Source organism: Gorilla gorilla, chromosome 5, assembly GCF_029281585.2.
Source record: "Gorilla gorilla gorilla isolate KB3781 chromosome 5, NHGRI_mGorGor1-v2.1_pri, whole genome shotgun sequence".
In the NCBI taxonomy this organism is placed as follows: Eukaryota; Metazoa; Chordata; class Mammalia; order Primates; family Hominidae; genus Gorilla; species Gorilla gorilla.
In genome coordinates, this window is record NC_073229.2 from 95,278,588 (window position 1) to 95,291,515 (window position 12,928).

At 38.0% G+C, this 12,928-nt stretch overlaps 1 protein-coding gene across 1 annotated transcript in view; it reads right to left on the minus strand.

Annotated features, from left to right (window-relative positions):
• Positions 1-8,516: 8,516 nt before the first annotated feature.
• Positions 8,517-12,928, minus strand: part of LOC101134474 (putative uncharacterized protein encoded by LINC00472) — a 224,624-nt gene continuing 220,212 nt past the window's right edge. The window contains exon 4 of the transcript XR_010134283.1: positions 8,517-8,590. The gene's annotated coding sequence lies outside the window, so the exon portion shown is untranslated. The remainder of the gene's footprint in view (positions 8,591-12,928) is intronic.

Here is a 12,928-nt window from a genome sequence, read left to right on the forward strand (position 1 = left end):
AAACCCTGGAAGATAATCTAGGAAATACCATTCTGGACTTAAGACCTAGGAAATATTTCAAGACAAAGGCACCAAAAACAATTGCAACAAAACAAAAAAATTGACAAATGGTACCTAACTAAACTAAAGAGCTTCCGCACAGCAAAAAGAAACCATCAGCAAAGTAAACAGGCAACACACAGAATGTGAGAAAATATTTGTATCTGACAAATGTCTAATACTCAGCATCTGTAAGGAACTTAAAGAAATTCACAGGCAAAAAACAAACAACCCCATTAAAAAGTGGGCAAAATATATGAACAGACCTTTAAAAGCAGACATATATGCAGTCAACAAGCATATGAAAAAATGCTCAACATCACTGATCATTAGCAAAATGCAAATCAAAATGAGATACAAGCTCACATCAGTCATAATGGCTATTAATGAAAAGTCATAAAATAACAGTTGCTGGCAAGGTTGTGGAGAAAAAGGAATGCACATATACTGCTGGTGGGAGTGTAAATTAGTTCAGCCACTGTGGGAAGCAGTTTGGTGATTTCTCAAAGAACTCAAACTAGAATTACCATTGGACCCAGCAGTCCCATTACTGGCTATATGCCCAAAGGAATATAGATCATTCTGCCATAAAGACACACGCCAAGTGAATGTTCCCTGCAGCACTATTCATAATAGCAAAGACATTGAGTCAAGCTAAATGCCCATCAACAGTAGAGTGGATAAAGAAAGTATGGTACATATATACCATGGATTACTACACAACCATAAAAAAGAATGAGATCATGAGAATGAGAATGAGATCAGGTCCTTTGCAGCAACATGGATGAACAAACACAGGAACAGAAAACCAAATAGCATATTCTTACTTATAAGTAGGAGCTAAACACTGAGTATATGTGGACACAAAGAAGGGAACAACAGACACAAAGGCCTACTTGAGGGTAGGGGTTGGGAGGAGGATGAGGAGTGAAAAACTACCCATGGAGGAGTACTATGCTTATTACCTGGGTGATGAAATAATCTGTATACCAAACCCCCATGACATGCAATGTACATATATAATAAACTATACATGTACCCATGAAGCTAAAAGTTTAAAAAGTGTATATTTGTAAAACAATAGGAATACAACAATAAAAATAGTACAAATTTAAAAATAAATAACTAAAATCTTTGCTGACGGCAACAATAAACATTTAAGTAATCTTTTCTTGAGCAGATAATAATGTTCCCATGGTTCAAATTTGGAAGGTATATATGGTTATACAGTGACAGCATTTTTTCTCATCTTTGCTTCTCATTCATCTGTTACCTTGTAAGGAAATAGTTTATTGAGCACTTACAATAGGCAGGTATTGTTTTCCATGCTGGAAACATGTTCTCCATGCTGGAGATAACAGCAGTCAAAAAAAATAGAGGACATTTCTCCTGATGTGGGTCTTTTATTGTTGTGTGTGTGATGATAGAGAAACAGAGAAAGGAAGAGATTGATAAAATGAATTAAAGAAACAGATGAATAATATATACATATTAAAGCTATTAGAAGAAAAAGAAAGTAGGCAATAATTGTGGGCAGGTAGGCAGCTACTGTATTTATGTAGGTCAATCAAGGAGGGCTGTCTGAAAAGTGGGTTCTGCAGAGGCCTGAATGGAGTATAGGAGTGGGCTGTGAGGTTAACTGATGGGAAAGTGTCTCAGACAGAGGAGGCTATAAATAAAAAGCCCCTGAAGCAGGAACATGCTGGAGTGTTTGAGGAACAACAAGAGTCTGTGTGGAGCTAAGGAAGGAAGTGGGAGAAACAGACAAGTGGCAGTCATAGAAGAAACCAGAAGCAATGTCTGGTGTAGCTTTGTGGGCTTCAGATTGTTCCTTACTTTGAGTGTTCTGCTTGAAAATAGATTATGGTGTTGATGCAAAGCACTGGAGGGTCTTTTTAAAATGCATATTCTGATTCGGTAGGTTGCAGGTGGGACTTGAGATTCTGTACTTCCAAGCTCCCAGGTGACGTGGTTGTTGCTGGTCTGTAGACCACACTTCCAGAGCGCTGGTCTAGAAGCAATAATGAGGACATCCACTCTGCTCCAGACCGTGTAGGGGTGTGAGAAAACAAATAGCAACTTTGTGACACTTGAATACAAAGCAAGGTGGCAGGTTTCAGTCAAAGTAAGAGGTTGGAGGAGCATTTTGAGGAGAGGTTGAAGATACAGGCGATTTTGCTGATACATGGCTCAGTTCCCAAGATTGCAGTGAAAGTTTTTAGGATGGGTCAGTGTGTGGGATTAGGTCAGATGAGCGGATGTACAGAATTTTATGAAAAAGGTAAAAAAATAATGCATGTGACCCAACACCTTGAGCTGTTCATACTGACTGAGATAAGTAAGGGTGTGAGGAAGGGTAGTGTACTCCTGACATTGTCTTAGGGGAAAACATACTGTCGGTTTCAATTTTAGCCCCCTTCATAAGATTACTGTCTTTGTCAGACTGTTGTAGTGAGCTGGGAGTGTCATGTGTCAGGGATTGGGAGTCTTTCCAGGATAAGGAGGTGGTCTGGGGGTCTCCTTTGCAGTTCCTCTAATAGCAAGGTCCAGGCCTGGGGAGATGCAATGCTATCTGGAATGGAGAGAGCTCTGCATTCCTCCATGGCCACATGGTTCCCTGTCTCAAAGCAATGTACTAGTCTCCTATGTATTCTTTCAGAGCTATTTTAATGCAGACAAAAGACTCAATGCAGATTAGGCCATTTCAACACCAGAATTAACAAGCTGAATTTAATGGACATAAGCTGCAGAATACACATTTCACTTTTTTCAAGGGCCCATGGAACATTTATACAAATTGATTCATACTGGACCATGAGGCAAGTCTCAACAAATTCCAAAGGTTTGGCACCATAGGAATTACATTCTCTGACCAAATTACAATCATTCTAGAATTCAATAGCAAAGAGATAACTAGAAAAAAAAAATCAGTATGTTTGAAAATTAAGAAACTGTTCTAGGCTGGGCACGGTGGCTCACACCTATAATCCCAGCATTTTGGGAGGCCAAAGAAGGAGGATCACTTGAGCCCAAGAGTTTGAGATCAGCTAGGGCAACAAAGCAAGATCCCATTTCTGAAAAAATAAAATAATTAGCCAGGCATGGTGGTATGCACCTGTGGTCCCACCTAGCTACTCAGGAGATTGAGGCTGGAGGATTGTTTAACCCAGCAGTTCAAGGCTATAGTGAGCCATGATTGTGCCACTGCACTCCAACCTAGGTAACAGAGCATGACTTTCTTTGAAAAAATAAAAGAAAGAAACTGTTCTAAGTAGTTTATGAGTCAAAAACATCATAAATCAGAAAATATTTAGAATTAAAAGAAAATACAATTATTTTATTATAACTTGTTGGAGGCAGGTAAGGTTGCATTAGATAAGAAGAAAAGACAGGAAAATTAAATTAATCATCTATATTCAAAAGTTAAGAAAAAAAACCCCAGAAAATGTAGAAAGATAAAAATAATAAAGAATATGAATTTAATGAAATAGAATACCAACATGCAATAGAGAGGCCCAGCAAAGCCAAAAGGTGATTATTTGAAAAGAATACATTTGATTAAAAAAAAAACAGCAGCAAAACTGAACTGGACATATTCCTGGAAAAATGCAATTTACAAAAATGGACTCAAGAAGAAACAGAAAATATTAATATTCTTACTCTCCTCAAATTTATTGATTCACTTGTTAAACATCATCATACTCAAAATGTACAGGCACAAAGTGTTTTACCAAAATATTCCAGCAAATATTCTAAGAATGAATAATTCCAATCTTATACAAACTATTCCAGAGGATAGAAAAAGAGAGGACACTTGACAAATCATCATAAGACTTCAGCATAATCTTTATACCAAACCAAGGACAGTTTGAGAAAGGAAAATCTAATTTATGAATTTAGAAAAAAATCTTAAGGAAACATTAGCAAAATGTATAAATGTATAAATTGTATAATGTATAAATAGGTCAAGGAGGGCAGGAGGGGAATATGCCTCAGGAGGAAAGAAAAAAGAGATAAAGGCCGGGTGTGGTGGCTCATGCCTGTAATCCCAGCACTTTGGGAGGACGAAGAGGGCGGATCAGGAAGTCAAGAGATCAAGACCATCCTGGCCAACATGGCGAAACCCCTTCTCTACTAAAAATACAAAAATTAGCCGGGCGTGGTGGCGTGCACCTGTAGTCCCAGCTGCTCAGGAGGCTGAGGCAGGAGAATCGCTTGAACCCGGGAGGAGGAGATTGCAGTGAGCCGAAATTTTGCCATGGCACTCCAGTCTGGGTGACAGAGCAAGACTCTGTCTCACAGGAAAAAAAAAAAAAAAAAGAGAGAGGAGATAAGAGAAAGGAGAGCCACCCACCAGAAGCACAGAAGGAGGAGCTGGCTGTCAGGAAAGTTGGTGGATTGATAACAAGAATTAACTTCGTCTCCTTTACAAATTTTTTCTTTTGAGACAGGGTCTGGCTCTGTTGCCCAGGCTGTAGTGTAGTGTAGTGTTGCTCATAATTTGGGATTTGTGGGGATATCTGGTCCCTAGTTTTGTGGAGGTTGTCTGTGCCCCATAATTATTTTTGTAATCTTAGTTGTTCTGTGTGTTCTATGAGGGAATTTGGGAGAAACCACTGCCAACTTCACCAGATCTCAGAGCAGAGCTTTCTAGTTTCCAGCTCAATATATCTTGTACATAGGAAAGGTTTAATAACTATTTGAGCAACAAATTTAAAAGTTAGAGGTATCATTTTCTTTAGGCACTTTGTAACGTTAGAGCAAGGAGCGTCAAAATTGTAAAGGACACCTGTTATCCCAGCACTTTGGGAGGCAGAGGTGGGCAGATCACTTGAGGTCAGGAGTTCGAGACCAGCCTGGTCAACATGGTGAAACCCCATCTCTACTAAAAATACAAAAATTAGCTGGGCAAAGCAATCAGCAATAGCTAAAAGATTTACTTGGTGTCAGCATCTATCCAAGAGGAAGCAATGGGATATCTGACAAACTTGACTTCGAGGAAGCCAACAAGCATTTATCTGGAAAACTCAGTGATCCAAATTGAAAACAGTAACTGAAACTAGGAGGGGCTTTCGTGGTCCAAAAGTGTCCGTGGTAAGACTAAGGAGACTGAATATTCTGAGCTCCCTTCACTCTCAAAGTTATCCAGCAAAGGTCCCTCCAGGACAAAGCTATGATCCAAACTGAGAATAAATTGTTAAGAGAATCTAAGATGAGCAGGTCGGAGACACTAGACACCAAGGAAATATAAGGTCCAGATAAAAGTGGTAAGGGAGAATAGAACCAGAAAATCTTAGAATTTAAGTATTTATATCATTGGACATTTTATAAAAACAACCAGAAGAGGGTGGTCGAGAGACATTAAATGTAAAGAACCCAAAATGATTCTAAGCCAAGCTTCCTTTCTAAAACTTCAGAAAATCTAATTTGGTGTAAAAATGAGCATCAGAAAAGAATGAGCTAAAATCACATTCAAATTTATTACAGGGCAGGGAGAAAAAAATGAGTAGAATTTCTATAGATAATAAAGATATGCCAGAAAGGTGTTCTCACAAAAAAAAGAAAACTATAACTTATATTTTTTAAACAGCTAACAGAAAGAAGATCTGAAAGATAAACTAGAATAAAGAAAACTTAGAAATAAAGTGGTAGAAATTAATAAAGAATTAAACATAAAATTAAACATTCATTTCAGAAATTGTCTAACTAGAAGTATAACACAAGAGCAAATAGACTCAACTGGTAATGACTCACAATAAATAGAAAACGAAAAGAAGGAAACTTTTAAATATCAAAAAAAAAAAAAAATGAAGGTGCCAGGGACTTAGGTGGGAGAGACGGGAATGGAGAGTCATTGTTTGATGGGTATAAATTTCAGTTTTGCAAGATGCGAAGAGTTCTGGAGATGGATGGTGGTGCTGACTGCACAACAATGTGAATGTGCTTAATGCCACTGACTGTGCACTTCAAAATGGTTACGATGGTAAATTTTATGTTATGTGTGTTTTGTCACAATTAAAAAGTGAAAGGAATGAAAAAGGAAATGAAGGAAGAGATGAAAAGTGTTAGTAAGAACATGATCAATTCAGAAGACAGGCAGAGAAGATCTGATGTATCTATATAAAAATTAGGAATCCATGAATGAAAAATCAAAACAAGTTAGAAGAAGCACCTGATTATAATGCACCAAAACTTTGATCAGATGAAAAAATGTGAAGTTACGTATTGAAAGAGCACATTGTATACCTGGAAAAATTGACCCAGAACAAATATCTGAGCCATAGACCAAGTGACTTAGGAAGGAAAGAAAAAGGAATTGTTATCATGCTTTTCAATAACAATTTCTCCTACCAGGAGAAAACAGAGTAACACATTTAAAATGTTGAAGGGAAAGAAACAGTAAGCCCAAGATTTTATATTCAACCAAACTGTCTTTTAAGTATAAAGGGAGCAAGCTGTCACCTGGAAGCCAGAACTGAAAAATACTGCTTCTGTGAATCCTTCCTTGGGTATACAGTAGCTTCAGACAACCAAAATTACTAGAGAAATATTGACATAAAGATGGATGGTGGGCATTGAGCATATATTTACGTGAAGAACAAAGGAAGGACATAAGAATAGAGTGTGGTAATGGCTCTATGCTCTGACAATATAGATACAGCATAATTAAAAAAACAAGGAGAGAATGAGAATGTCATGTAAAAACATTTGACACAGTTTTTCAGTAATTATACTGGTAGTAGTTTTGATAGTGTTATTTTGAGAATGTTTTGTGTGACATGGACAAAACATTCAATCATCCCCATTGTCCTTGCAACCCAGGATTCTTGCTGAAGACAAAAAGAGATTTGAACGTAAGGTAGAAGAGTTTAAGTAACATTGAAATCTGAATTTGAATTATAGTGTGAACATATGAGGTATTTTATCTTTAAATAAATGAGTGATATTTACATATATAGTTGTATATATTAAATAATCATTGTCATATAATTATAATTGTTTATATATTTTACCATGCATATAATTATATAGAATTATCAATAGATATAAAGGACTAAGTTCTGATAGAGAGGTACGTTCTACAGGAAATAATAATAGTTATAATGATAAATACATAATTATTATTAAAGGAATAGGAAATTGTACCATAATAAAAATATATATATTTGATCTCTATCCCCAGTTCCTGACACAGAGCTCCGAAAATCCTTGTAATTTCCCGAGTAATCATGGAGCTAGGTTCATCTTTGTTCTAATATTTTGTCTTTGACCTGGTTCCTGACACAGAACTTGTAACCCTTTGGAATTTTCTGGGTGCTAGGAGAATCTTTTGTTCTAATATTTGTTCTTTGACCTGGTTCCTAACACAGAGCTCCCAAGACCTTTGTAATTTCCTGAGTGACAGCAGCACCTGACACAGAGCTCCTGAATCCTCTGGAATGTCCTAGATGATAGGAGTTCTAATAAGGTGACTCTTGGTGGCCTCCTGAATGGGAGCTGGTCACCAGAAAGACTAAGCCATGATTAAAAGTCTGGAACTTTTAGCCTCGCCCTTCATCCTCCCAGAAGGGGAGAGAGGCTGAAGACTGAATTAATAATCAATCATGCCTATGTAATGAAGCCTTCATAAACTTTCCTGAAGCATGGAGTTTGGGGAGCTTCCAGGTTGCTGACATGGAGGGTGGCATGCCCCAAGAGGCTGTAGAAGCTTCCTGCCTTTTCCTGCATACCTTGACCTCTGCATCTCTTCCATCTAGCTGTTTATCTGTATTATTTGTAATATCCTTTATAAGGCACCAATAAACACAAAGTGCTTCCCTGAGTTACATGAGCCTCTCTAGCAAATGCTCAAGCCTGAGGGGGTGGTAGTGGTTACTTCCAATTTATAGCCAGTCAGTCAGAAGTTTCAGAGGCCCACATGTTAATTAGCATCTGCAGTGGGGGCAGTCTTTGGACTGAACCCTTAACCTGGGAATTTGACTCTAACTCCAGGTAGACTGTGTCAGAATTGAATTGAATTATAGGATACTCAGTTGGTGTCCACTGGAGAATCGGTTGTTATATGGGGAAAAGTCCCCACCAATTTTGGTGACCAGAAGTGTTGAGTGTGGGAGTAGGAAAAAGAGCTTTTTTATGTCAATTAGAAATACTTTTCAATATAGTAATATACACATAATCATTATACATATATAAAAATGTATAGATATAATGACAAGCTAGGATATTCATTCTATCTTAGTTTATTCTATTCTACAGAATATGTGTTATATTCGGCCAGGCACAGTGGCTCATGCCTGTAATCCCAGCACTTTGGGAGGCAGAGGTGGGTAGATCACCTGAGGTCAAGAGTTCAAGACCAGCCTGACCAACATAGAGAAACCCTGTCTCTACTAAAAATACAAAATTAGCCAAGCATGGTGGCGCATGCCAGTAATCCCAGCTACTCAGGAGGCTGAGGCAGGAGAATCACTTGAACCTGGGAGACGGAGGTTGCAGTTAGCCGAGATCTCGCCATTGCACTCCAGCTTGGGCAAGAAGAGTGAAACTCCATCTAAAAAAAAAAAAAAAAGTGTTATATTCTCTCTCTCTCCTAGCTTGGTCCATTATGTCTATGAAAATTACCTCCTAGGTCTGCACATTGAAATTACCTAGAAATTATAACTGTCTCTCTATATAAGTATATATATTATGATAACTATATATGTGTGTATGTGTATATGTATGTGTGTGTGTGTGTATATATATATATATATTTCTATATATCTCCTAGCTTAATCTGTTATATGTATTTCTGTCCATTGTGAAGGCCCGGAAACTATATTGAGCCTACTATAGATGAGCACCCTAGCCCTTGGTTTTTGGTCTTGAATTACTATTTCACATTAAAAGAAATCAGGGAATCTTGGGGAAATGGCTACTTTCAGTGCTGGACAGAAAATGTACAATAAGCCTGGAGTATCATCATAGCAGATATCAAGGAAGCTATCAAAGACTAATAGGTTTTGTCAAAAGTTGGAACCAACTTAAAGATAAGGCAGTTTGAACATCGATAAGGCCAATAGCAAAATCCACAAGATTATAATGAATTATAAAACTCCATGTAACTGTTTTTTTTTTAACTAACTCTTTATTTTGAAATCTGGCATTTGTTTTGCTTTTTCTAGGTGAAATGTAACATTAGGCAACCAAATAGTTGAAAAGGGGAAGCTTTCCTCTGTAGAAGTATCCCAATAAATAAATGGACAAGGAATCATAGAACTGGAATGTCACTGGTATGCAACCCTAGTGAGTTAAAGCCCTTGGATAATGAACATCAATGATTGCTGACATCACAAAAAGGGAATTAGATATCGTGTACTCCCTAAAGAACAAAACAGCATTTAAAAAAATTTTGTTAAAAATTTTGAACCTGTATCTGATTGTGCCTCTTGATTTACAAAAAACACAGTTTACAAAAGAATACAGAGGACAGAGGAACATATTATACCACACCATGGAAATGCAATAAACTGTTGAAAATTCTATAGGATAAATTGTCCAGTTTCTTACACAAATAAAATATAGGGGAAAAAGGACAGAGATGAAAGCATAAATTGAGCGATTTAAAAGACATTACAAAATACAGACCTGAGCTATAAGATTTAGGGAAGCACACTGGGGTAATAAAGAAAAGTTAAGAAGTGATTATTGTAGAAGCCAATGGTTACTCTTGGGAGCAGAGTTGGGGGTTGTCATTGGGAAGGGCACAGAGGACTTCTGGGATGCTGACCACATTCTATGTCTTGACATGACGATGGTTAGAAGGATATTCACTTTATACATTTGAAATACCATTTCTGTAATTAACACAAAAATTTTAAAAGACAATTGTCCTTTAGGAATTTGTCATCTAGTATGAGGGAAAACACATTATGTGAGAATATTTAGAATATCTAGTAACACACTATTAGTGTTACATGGTTGGTCTCCAAAATAAGTGAAATAGGAGTCAGAAGAAAGAAATGTCACTTCCAACTGATGTGGGGAACTTTGATATTCTTTTTTTAAGAGCAAAGGAAAGAACAGTGCATCTCAACTCCAAACCCACTCTTATTTGCCTTGCTTTGTAATAGTGGAGCTGAATGCTGCAGACACTTCTCCTTTGCTCTCTGATTTGATGCTAAACTCTGTCAGTAAAAGACAATAAAAAGAGATTGCAAAGTATTAATGGCAGGAAAAAAGGACTTTGCCTGTTTCACTGAGTATACTTTTTTCCCCTTTACCTTGAATACTCTTGTATTTTATTTAGAAATAATACAAAAGAAGAGCTCAGAAAAACAAAAAACAAACAAACAAAAAAAAACACCGCTCACCCCCGCCAAAATGTTGTCCTGCTGGTTAACCTCTTCCTCCTCAACACTCCCTCTGTGCCTCCACAGGCTCACCCCTAACACTTCCAGGGCCTAAGGCAAAAGTACAAATGGAGCTTACCCACATTTTCATTTTAAATCAATAATTATAATCTCCATTTGGTACAAAATTTGAAGTTGCAGAATTTTTTTTAATTTTAATTTTAAGTTCTGGGGTACATGTGCAGGATGTGCAGGTTTGTTACATAGGTAAACTTGTGCCATGGTGGTTTGCTGCACTCATCAACCCATCACCTAGGCATTAAGCCCAGCATGCATTGTTTCTGGGCAATAGCAAGTGGACTCGTGAGGAAGGGTGCAGGAGATCCCTGTAGTGCTCACCACAGCACAGGCTCCCACAGTTCAGTGCTGGGTGATTCCCAAGTGGCCTCTCCATCAAGTTTCTTCATTCTCACAGCAGTCATATGTGTATCTCTGTGCAGCCATGTCTTCTCAGAAGTCTGAGTATTTCTAAGTCTTGCAGGGCCCTTTCCTCTAAATTTCCACATCCCTTCTTAATTCACTTTCCCTTGGCCTTACGGATAGTAACTGCTTTCTGGAGTTGCTACCTTTGAATACCTTAGCATTTTCTTTTATACCTTTTAGTGTTTAACTATCTTTACCTAGTTAACAATTTTTTTTTTTTTTTTTTGAGGCAAAGTCTTGTTCTGTCACCAGGCTGGAATGCAGTGGCAAGATCTCGGCTCACTGCAACCTCCGCCTCCCAGGTTCAACAGATTCCTCTGCCTCAGCCTCCCCAATAGCTGGGACTACAGGCACCTGCCACCACACCTGACTAATTTTTTGTATTTTAGTAGAGATGGGGTTCACCATGTTGGCCAGGATGGTCTCGATCTCCTGACCTTGTGATCCACCCATCTCGGCCTCCCAAAGTGCTGGGATTACAGGTGTGAGCCACTGTGCCCAGCCAACAATTCTTTATATTAAATTTTACCAGCTCAAATTACTGGTGTTTTCTGTCTGCAGACTGGACCTTATGCTGATGCAACGTTTGTACCTGAGACTACGGAAGACAAACACACATTTACATAGATAGTGGTGAGTTGTTGAAGGTTTCTGAGGAAAAAAATGATGCTCTTTCAATTTTTATTTTTAAAATTAGAAATTGACAAATTATAGTTGAATATATTTAAAAAATGATGTTCTTAAAATATTGTATCAGAAAGTTAAATGTGGCTGACTTGTTTAGAAGAGGGAAAGCCAGGAGGGTTCAGACATGCCAGCGAGAGGTCATTAGTGTGATTGAGGGTTGGCAGAGGAGACGGAAAGGAGAGGGTGATCTGAGGAATTCTAAGCAGGAATTAACGGGATTTAGAACTGCTCAGAGACAGAAGCAAAGGAGATGTTGATCATTTCAAGCCATATAATTTCAACATATCAGGAATGTTGATCATTTTAAGCCAAGGATACTGAAAAGGAGAAGGAACTGGTACTGGGAGCAAGGTGGTGATTCAAGTCTTAGACATTTTGAATTTTAAATGACAATGGCGTATCTGGGTAAAAATTTTCTGGGAAGCACTTAGTATAAAGGTCTAAAGTTCTAGGAGAGGCCATTGTCCTGGCTATAAGTTAAGAATAATTATTCGTTTACTCTTTGAGACACATTCAGTGAATATCTGCTATGTTCTGGGTGTTGGGATTTAGAGTTGACTCCAAACATACGTGGTCTCTGCCTTAGGGAGCACGTATTTCAGTTGGGAGACTGTAGGCAAGCACCTCTGGAAGATGCCTTATAAATCATTCTAGTATCCTCCTCCAACACCTGACATTGAGGTCCTGAGGGCCTAATTGGATGTCCAAAGCTTTTCAAATTTAGTAACAAAGTGAGAAATTGAATTCAGCTTTTCTGATACACAGCTAATACCTAATACTTCCTTTTTACCAGACCGGGCTGCCTGTCTAGACACAGAAGGCACGTAATGCACTCCTTCCTACTTCCACTCATTGAAATATGATCTCAGCTCTTTATTGAAGTGACTGCTGCAAGTTGAGGTGCTTCTCTTTCTGTGAGAATTTTGCTTTTAACAAACATCGAAACCTTACTCTAAAGGATGAAGTTATGGTGGTGGAAATTCAGACACCGGCCAATCAAATTTAAGTCTGATAGCAGTGTTCCCTTCCTGATATGCCTGAAGTAGCACCATATAGGAGTGATTTGCTTCTTCTAAGGGTCAGCCACCCACTTTTGCCTGGTCATTGAGCATTCTCTTGGGTTCAAACCAAATAAATGCAAATTAGTCAAATGGAGACATGCCTAAGTCATGGGGATGAATTTGAATTCCAGCTCTCCTTTCACTCATGGAGGGTTAAAATTTTGCTGACAAGTATACGACAGGCACCTAGTGTGTTTACAGTTATCTGGGCAACTAAGTGTTTTTTTTTTTTTTCAGATATTGAAACTCTAATGAAAGAGAATAGAAAATGTATTTCTGTTTTCTATAGAAAATAGAAAATTTGAGGGAGAAAAGATGTTTGAGGGA